The sequence below is a fragment of the Galeopterus variegatus genome, unplaced genomic scaffold (genome assembly GCF_000696425.1).
Source record: "Galeopterus variegatus unplaced genomic scaffold, G_variegatus-3.0.2 Scaffold2017, whole genome shotgun sequence".
Taxonomy (NCBI): Eukaryota; Metazoa; Chordata; class Mammalia; order Dermoptera; family Cynocephalidae; genus Galeopterus; species Galeopterus variegatus.
Window position 1 is genome coordinate 180795 of NW_007728128.1, and position 10639 is coordinate 191433.

Below are 10639 nucleotides of genomic sequence, written 5' to 3' on the forward strand. Positions count from 1 at the left end.
AAGGAGATTGAAGTGGTAATTAGCAATCTTCCAATAAAACAAAGTCTGGGTCCGGATGGCTTATAGAAGAATTCTATCAATCATATAAAGAGGAATTAATACCTATTCTCCTCAAACTATTCCAAACAATTGAAACGGATGCTACTTTCCCAAACTCATTCTATGAAGCCAACATAACTCTGATACCAAAACCAGATAAAGACACAACAAAAAAAGAAAATTACAGGCAAATATCCTTGATGAATCTAGATGCTAAACTCCTCAACAAAATATTAGTAATTAGAATACAGCAACATATTAAGAAAATTATACACTATGATCAAGTGGGATTCATCCCAGGGATGCAAGGATGATTCAACATATGAAAGTCGATAAATGTGATATATCACATCAACAAGCTCAAGGACAAAGACCATATGATCATCTCAATAAATGCTGAAAAAGCACTTGACAAAATTTAACATTCCTTCATGATAAAGAATCTCAACAAATTAGATATAGAAGGAAAATATCTTAACACAATAAAAGCCATTTATGACAAGCCCACTGCCAGTATTATTCTGAATAGGGAAAAATTGAAGGCCTTCCCCTTAAAGACAGGAACAAGACAAGGATGACCACTCTCACCCACTTCTATTCAACATAGTACTGGAGGTACTAGCTAGAGCAATCAGGCAAGAGAAAGAAATAAAGATTTTTTTTAATGATACGGTTGGAAAAGATGAAGTCAAACTTTCCCTATTTGCAGATGACATGATACTATATATAGAAAACCCTAAAGACTCTATCAAAAAGCTCCTAGAGCTGGTTAATAACTTCAGTAACATTACAGGATACAAAATAAATGCCCCCAAATCAGTAGTATACTCAAATAATGAATTAACAGAAAGAGAAATAAAGAAAGTAAGCCCATTGACAATTGTCACCAAAAAAATACAATACCTAAGGATCAATTTAACCAAGGAGGTGAAAGACCTCTACAGTGAGAATTACAAACCAATTCTGAAAGAAATTAAAGAAGACACAAAAAGATGGAAAGATATTGCATGCTCTTGGATTAGAAGAATTAACATTGTGAAAATGTCTATACTACCCAAAGCGAGCTACAGAATCACTGTAATCCCCATCAAAATACCAATGACATTCTTCACAGAAAAGGAAAAAACAATCTTACCTTTCATATGGAAAAACAAATGACCCCGAATAGCCAAAGCAACCCTAAGCAAAAAAAAAAAAAAAGCCAGAGGCATAACTCTACCTGACTTCAAATTATACTACAAAGCTGTTGTAACCAAAACAGCATGGTACTGGTATAAAAATAGACATTCAGATCAGTGGAGTAGAATTGAGAACCCAGAAATCACTCCTCATGCTTATAGCCATCTGATATTAAACAAAGGCAACAAAAATCTACATTGGGGAAAAGATTGCCTCTTCAACAAGTGGTGCTGGGAAAAGTGGATATCCATATGCAGATGAATGAAACTAGATATGCATCTCTCACCATACACTAAAATCAACTCAGAATGGTTAAAGACCTAGGTATAAGACCCAAAACTGTAAAATTATCAAGGGAAAATATAGGTGAAACACTTCAGCAGTTAGGTCTGGGCACAGGCTTTATGAACATGAGCCCAAAAGCACAAGCAGCAAAAGAAAAATAAACAAATGGGACTATATCAAACTAAAAATTTTCTGCACAGCAAAAGAAACAATCAACAAAGTGAAAAGACAACCTACAGAGTGGGAGAAAATTTTTGCCAACTATGCATCTGACAAGGGACTAATATCCAGAATATACATAGAACTCAAGCAATTATACAGTAAAAACTAAATGACCCAATTAAAAAATGGGCAAAGGCGCTGAATAGACATTTTCCAAAGGAAGACATACAAATGGCCAACAGATACATGAAAAAATGCTCAACATCACTAGCTATCAGGGAAATGCAAATTAAAACCACATTGAGATACCACCTCACTCCAGTTAGACTGGCTATAATCAAAAAGACGGTAAATAACAAATGCTGGCGAGGGTGTGAAGAGAAGGGAACACTACTGCACTCTTCCTGGGACTGTCAATTTAGTACAACCATTTTGGCAAACAATTTGGAGGTTTCTCAAACAATTACAGATAGATCTTCCATATGATCCAGCAATCCCTCTTCTGGGTATATATCCAGAGGAATGGAAATCATCATGTCAAAGAGATACCTGCACTCCCTGTTTGGATAAGTGTGGTATATATACACTATGTAATTCTACTCTGCCATAAAAAAGAATGAAATACTCGCATTTGCAACAACATGGATGAACCTGGAGAAAATTATGTTGAGTGAAACAAAGTACAGAGGGATAAATACCACATGTGCTTACTCACATGTGGGAGCTAAGAGAGAAAGGAAGGCAGAAAAAAAAGACCACAGTAGTGCCGTGATCCAATAGAGGGAGGGAACATTCCTAGGGCTACAAATTGGAGTTGAGGGGAGAAATACTCCCATTTGCAACAACATGGATGAACCTGGAGAAAATTATGTTGAGTGAAACAAAGTACAGAGGGATAAATACCACATGTGCTCACTCACATGTGGGAGCTAAGAGAGAAAGGAAGGCAGAAAAAAAAGACCACAGTAGTGCCGTGATCCAATAGAGGGAGGGAACATTCCTAGGGCTACAAATTGGAGTTGAGGGGAGGGGGAAAGGGGAGGGAGGTTGGGGGATATTTGGGAGGGGACAAAGGGTACAAAAGTAATTTCTGGTAATGGGTATGCCACCAGTATGAATCTGGCCCCCACATCATGGGCAGGAGAGGGGACCATCAGCTTTGTATCTCATGAATATTCATAATAAATGAATGAATGAATAAATGAATTAATTAATTAATTAAAAATGAAACTCCATTCAAGTTATGAAATCAAAGTGAAGAGAATGACAGAAAGCAAAGGTGCTATGATTGATGTTTGGCCAGAACTTTACAATTATTACTCCAACATAAGATGCAATTGATCTCTCTCAAGATGTTACCCCTCATAATCTTTGAGCTCCCAGTGGACTCAATGATCATGTAGCGTGAGCTGCAGTTCTAGATTTTTGTTAGTTTGGCTAAGAAGCAGCCAGCAGAAGAGGCATGTACTAGATTAAAAATTAGCTTTCTTTATTTGTTTTTTGTTGGGTTTTTTTTGTCCTTTTTGAGACCGGCCACACCGCGCTCAGCCAGTGAGCGCTGTGAGTGCACTGGTCATCCCTATATAGGATCCGAACCCGCAGCGGGAGCACCGCGCTCCCAGCACCGCACTCTCCCGAGTGCGCCAGGGGCACGGCCCTTTCTTTATTTGTTTAATGGCTGACTTAGTGAGGTGCTGAGGGGGATTTTTGGGGTCTGAAGCCTCTCCTCAAAATGCGCCTAGTCACACCACAAAGAAACAGTCATGAAAATATGGTCAGTTATTTCAGCCTTTTAATTTGTTTATTTTCCTCTACTAGACACAAGTTTAGAATTCGTTAACAAACTCTTTTACAGAAGAAATTAATTACTGATTAAACAACATGTACAAAGCTGAATAAAGCAGTGTCACTTAATTAGTTAGTACACCTACTTTGTATCTATAAAAAGGAATAAGGTGTTTAAAATAAAATAGACGAAATTGTTAAACAATAAGTCATTGAAGAAACATATATAACACTTTGAGTTTTTTAATGAGTCATTAATCTTGTCTGTGACATTGCTACTTGTATTTTACAGCCCATTTGATTGTATTCCAGTAAAATTCTCCTTTTCAAAAGACTAGGTAATGCCCTAAAAGTCTAAGGTATGGCCATTATTCTTGATTACAAAATTATAATACATTTCAGTAATTTTTTGCACTGTAATGATAAAGGAACATGATTTTAAAATATGTTTAAATCTAAACTTCACTTCTGCCTAAAATATTAACAGAATTATAGTAACTATTACAAGCTCTAATAGGAGGAGGCAATATGCTATAATGTAGTAGTTTCAAGCTTTTTTGACCAAATTTCACAATAAGAAAAATATTTACATCATTACAAGTGTATGCACACATCTCAGCACACTCACACACAAATACACACGAACACACCTCATAACTGCATAAAAAGTTTCAGAATCAAAACTTACAACTAATATATGAATGTACCTAGATATAAGCTATTCTCATAATCTATTCTATCCTCCTCTCTTCCTTCCTTCCTTCTTTTCTTTTTTTCCTCTATTTCACACTGCTGAGTGGTTAAAAGTGTGACTCTGATACACAATGCATACATATATCAAATCATCACCTTGCACATCTTGAATATATACAATTTTTGTCAATTAAATATTTAAAAAATTTTAAAAAGTGATTTCAGGAAAGTTATTTAATCTTTAGGTGTAAAACTTGGATAACAATAGCACATACTTCATATGGTTTTTGTGATTACATTATTTTAAATGAAATAATGTAATCAACACAATTTTATAATCAAAAGTAAATGTTCAATAAATGTTAGCCATCAGTAAAATGTTAGTAGTCTTCATTTTAAACCAAAGCAAATATTTTTGAACACTTACGGATTATTCAAATAAAATTTGGTATGAAATATCTGACTTGAATCTGAATTACAAAGTAGACCTTTAAAAATAATCTGTAATATATAGTGCACCATTTTTATTACTAGTGTTTACATAAAACAGGTTTATGAGAAAAAGAAAATTCAGCTCATGGAAACTATGCTTTCACAAGAGTAAAAAACACCTTCTCAAGCACTTCTCAAGCAGTATTGAAAACTTTGTTCTTCAAGATGGTTTATATATAGAGATACCCAGTGAACTCCCCTGATAGTTGACGTCAGCCTCCCCGTTCAACCTTAGTTATAGAAGTAGCATCCTAGTTGCAGCCAATATTTTTTAATTCATACCAAAATACAGCTAAAGCTTAGACTATCAAGTTGAACTGGTGTTTGTGTAATGTCAGGGGTAGCATCTGTATGTAAGTGATCCCAGAGCCAGAAGTCTTCTTTAGACCAATGGAAGATAAGTCATGTATGGGATCCTGTGTGGAATCAGAGCACATGGGCCCCATCTACAGGTTTACCCATTTACAGCAAATTGTTGCCAAGCAGAAATGTAGGCTCACTGTTGCCAGCTCTCTTGATAGACCAATGGAAGATAAGTCATGTATGGGATCCTGTGTGGAATCAGAGCACATGGGCCCCACCTACAGGTTTACCCATTTACAGCAAATTGTTGCCAAGCAGAAATGTAGGCTCACTGTTGCCAGCTCTCTTGATTTTTTTTTTTTTCAAAAGGGACTGAAAATCTGGATTTTTGTGTAATAGGTCCCTATTTTTAGATTCTGGCAAATAATTTAATAAAAATTAAACAGTGTGTGGGCCAAATAAAACACACTGCTGGCTGGATCTGGCCCATTAGGTGCCAGTTTAGAACCTGTGATAAAATTCAGCCTGAAGATTCACACTTGCTGAAACCAGAGGAAGGGAGGGCGTGAGAATTAATTAGATTATTGTGAATAAGAGTTTCTTAATATATTTGGAAAGACCTTCACTTCAAACACTGCATATGAATAATACATGATAATGACATGAATATTATTATACTTTAAACATAAATGTACCATCACATTAAAATAGCTTCTAAATCCTCCTCTTGTTCTTAGTTGCAGAACAAATTTGCATGCCCCAATTACCAACATTCTGGTGTGCATTTAGCAGAAGAACACTTCTACAAAAGAATGTGTATCATTCAGTGAAGATCGTGACATAACACAGTTTCAAGCTACTAAACTGAACAATGAATTTTTAATTTTGTCAGTGACAAACATTAGCTATTATCCAATTCGATTAAGGAGTATGGGTGTTTTCTCACTTGTAGATGTTGCAACATATTTCTGGTTAAACACAAAAAAGGAGGACCTTAGAAAAATGTGTCACTTATGAATGTGCTAATTTTCTCTTCGGTTTTTGTAATTTAGATTACTTTCAAAAGTGAACACAGTATGTCCTGGGTAATACAATTTTACAGAAGTCATACGTTCCCTGAAGAAGTGGTAGGGTGTAAGTAATTATACCTTAATGGTAGGTACTTATTCATTACTTAAAAGTGCATTAATAAATATAGATGTGCAACATTTTTCCTCTCTGATAATTTGGAAATATATGCCAAATTGCCACGATCCTATAGCTACTTACATCTTTTTTCATCCGTCCCACTCTCTTGCCTATTTTCCTTTAAATCCATTTTCAGCAACATATAATTAATTCTCAACAGCATAACTCAATTTGCTAGCACATAATTGTGTCCTCTTAAATATATAGATGCATTTGACATATATACCATCTACACTTTGACACATATTCTAGGAAATTTTACTTGTTATAAATCTAAATAGAATTATTAAATAGGGGTCAAAGATAGTGAACCATTAAGAATTACCAAGGACTCTATAATAACTATTCCATATTTTTCATATTCTTCATCAAATACTTGTTTAGCACTTACTATGTTCCTGGCCCTGGGCAATTCAGCAGTTAAGTAAGCATTTATGACTGGTACTACACACTTTATTCTATTATTATAATATAGTGTTATAATAATATTATATTATTCTGCTATTACAGACCTTACACAGACCTACCAAATGAAATACAAGCTGCCACAGTATACCATTCAGAACCTGTTTCGATACCACACAAGTTCTTTCTTACATTATTCCCTACTCTTCTTTATGTGTACTAAGTGCCAGTCACATCTGATCACTTTATCAATGAAAATACTTTTATTTGCAAGGCCTCATCCAGCAGGCATAACCTTATCTAGCTCTCATACATTTACTTTCAATAAGGAAGAAAAACTTTCAGAGTAGCGTTAAACCCACCTCTGATGTCCTGCAAGGTTCCATCGGCCAGAATTGGATCACATAGTTATGACCTTGCCAGAACTGTTGAGTAAGCTACCAATAGCATATGCCAAAAACTAAATTATTCTCTCTTAGCTCTACATCTCCCCTCATGCCATTTCTTTGAAATATCTTTTTTTTTTCTGACTTCTCTATTTGTTAAGCAGCCAAAGCCTTCCTAGTCCTCTACTTTCGAAAAAGGAGTGACTTCCGTATTTTGAACATTTAGTCTGTCCCTATCCTCTATAATTTTTCTGCTTTGTTCAATGGTTATTAGCATGCTTTCCTTTATTCACATACCAAATTACAAGCATCCTCAAAGGTAAGAACAGTTAAGTACCACCACTTTGTGAAAATCATGATGAACAAATAATGAACTGAATAAAATTTAAAAATTTTAATCCAAAGATCCCTAAAAGTATTTGAAGTGATTTACAAGTTAAAATGATAACAACATATTATAGCTAAGAGTAAAACACAATAGAGACTAAAGAAAACAAAATTGAATAACATGAGAAACCTGAATAAGCACATTGCTAAGGCTGGATATTAAATTTGTTTGAGAGCCTGTGAATAGCTAGACAGAAAAATGAAAATATATTGGATTACACAGGTGTTGCATTCTGTCAAGTGTCACTTACAAATTTATGTTTTCCAGTAAATAAATTCAAGACATGGATATTCAATACATGGATAAATGTTAACACTTACTGATAGATAATTCTAACATTTTACCTTTTTTTCCAAAAAGAAAACTTATGGACATTATTTATCCCTGTCTTCTTATATTCTATCATTGGAAATTAGCAAAATATTCCCAATGTAGTTACCATTACAGAAGGAAAAACACAGTTAGTAACTAGGACCATACACAAATGGAAAATCCTTCCAACAAAAACTTAGTTATTTCTCTAAAACATCAGAAATAAGCCCATGTAGTGGATATTGTTAATATTTTAAGTGTAAGTATATATTGACACCTACAAAAAATAATTCTGCCCCCCTTTCTTTTTTTTGGGGGGGAGGAACCGAGATTAATGTTTCAGCAAAGTTCACTGCAAAACAAATGCCTCTAGTGTGGAGTTTCTCAACCTCAGCACTATTGACATTTTGTGACAAATTAATTCTTTGTTGTGAGGGATTTTCTTGTGTATTGTAGAATGTTTAAGAGCATTGCTGACCTCTGCACCCTCTGAGTTGTAACAACCAAAAATGTTTCTAAACATTATACAGTTATACTGTTATACAGTAAAATTGTCACTGGTTGAGAACGACTGTTCTAGAGCCAATCCTGTGCTCCCAAGGTTATGCTGAGATCAGGGGCTGCAGATAAGCCAAAACTAGGAAGGTTGTACAACATAACATAATACGATACCACATGGATATGGAAGTGTCTTATATGTGGAAGTTACAGTTAAAGGAGAGATTTCAGGAGCTATACATATTAGAAAGAGATGGGATAAATCACTAGTTTTATTCAGAGTGGAAAGCATAGTGATGGAAAAAGTAGTAAGTTCTAATATTGGAGAATACAGTGACATAGGAAAATTAAATAATCAAAGATTAAGTTCATCCTAATAAAAATTCTAAAACCAAAATTAATTCTGTAGCATGCTGGCCATTACAGTACAATAGTTATGCCACCTAACATAGTCCTCTCAAACTAACAGGACACAACCTAGCAAGCTATTTGTCTCTAATAGCATTTTTCTCATTGTAGGCACTGTCCTTCACCTTTGAATTCCCTTAACGGCAGAAATTTTTCCGAAGTCTGAAACATCTCTACTGCTCACATAATTCCCTTTCTCTTCTGTCTATGAGTATATGTCTAACAGAGCGGGCTGCAATATCATATACTCCTATTGATGAGTGGAGGTCTTTACACATAGAAAGCAACAAAAACAATTTTCCCTTACTTTGAAATGTTGAGGTATATAAATGAAGTTAATTCCTCACTTACCCTCACACATACAAGCTTTTAAAAAGTTGTGTTTGTACTATAACTTATAAAAAGATGTTCATTGACAGAAAAGTTGCTATCTATGGATCAATTGATTGATCTATGTTTGCTGATATTAACTTTCTACCTTCATTTCCTCCTGATTGCCTCTGCAGGCATTTGAAATAGTTGCTGTCATATTGAGCATTCTGGTCATGTGCACAAATTTTAAAACTTATTCTGGCATCTATGCCATAGTATGGGCTTGCATTTCTCTGGAATGTTGAATTTTCCTAAGGCCTCTGAGTTAGAATATATTCATGTTCCAAAATAAATTACTCATAAGAACTTGTCACAGATAAAGTAAGTTCTCTTGACTCTTTAGAATATTTGTTCTTTGTAAACCTTTATATAGCCTTCAGAAAACATGTACAGCTTGGTACAGATTTATTCAGATTATCATGTTATGTTGATGGATTTCCTTTGTGCAACCTAGTTCTACAAAGGTTTCTGCATTAAGAATTGAATGACTGATTTAGACCAATGTGCTGCCAAAACCATTTGTGGGTTAAATGAGATCTAGATATTCCTAAAGTTTTTGGAATAGTCAGAATTCCTCTTCTGCTCTTTAACTAATTCCCACACTACAGATGAAAAAAAAGTATATTTCAAAACCCCATTTCTGAGTTAAAACTTAGCTGAGAAAAAAATATACCATGAACATTCATACAGCATTTTTGGGTGCCATATTGTGAACAGGAAAGAAAATGGCTATTAGAGAAAGAATATAGGCACAAAAATACCTCTGTGTATCCCTTTTTTTTTTTTTCCCTTTTTTGTCTTTTTTACTGACCGGCAACGGGATCGCAACCCTCGGTGTTGCACCCACACCGCGCTCAGCCAGTGAGCGGGAACCGGTCTCCACATAGGATCCAAACCCTCAGCAGGAGCGCCGCCGCGCTCCCAAGCGGCGCACTCTCAAGTGCGCCACCAGGCCGGCCCTGTGTATCACTTTTAATATCAAAACATTATAAAAAGGCTTTAATCACAAATCACATTCAAAAGTTATCAAACTGAACAAGTCTGATTTTTGTATTCTTCTGAATTGCAAAATACAATGGTAAGAAATTAAAATTAACTGAAACTCTAAAATATTTGAAGAAAAGTGGAACTACATTTTTCATCTAGAATCATCCCAAATGTACTGTCTATTGTACATATAGCAACAAGAAAAAAGTATATCATATGTATGTATCTACGTCCATCTATCTATATGCATAGATATATAATCTGAACCATATTTAGCATATTTAGATTTCTTTGTGAGAGTGACCAGATATTCTTAATTTCAATGAAACAATAATTTATTTAAACAATTGATAGTGCTTATCAAATATATTCATTTTAAAGGACATATCATTTATGTCTACACATATTTGTTGAGAACATCATGAGTCCTATCATATTGTGGGGAAATTTTTTTTATTTCATCCCCAACATAGAAAACTAGATAATTAATATAACATGATAATCCTGAATCATCTACTTCTGTGTGCCATCTATTATCTGTGCAGCAGCTATGATTTTTTTTTAACTTTTATCAAATCATTTTATTCATCTGCTTTAAAGTTTCCAATAGCTTTTCATGCGTTTAGAATAAAATGTACATTCCTTGCTACTCTCTACTAAATTCTGTCTGATCTAGCCCTCACCTACCTTACCAATAAACCTCCTGCCTTTCATCTCCCTGTATTACTGTGCCACAGGCAGCCTTAAAACACTAGCT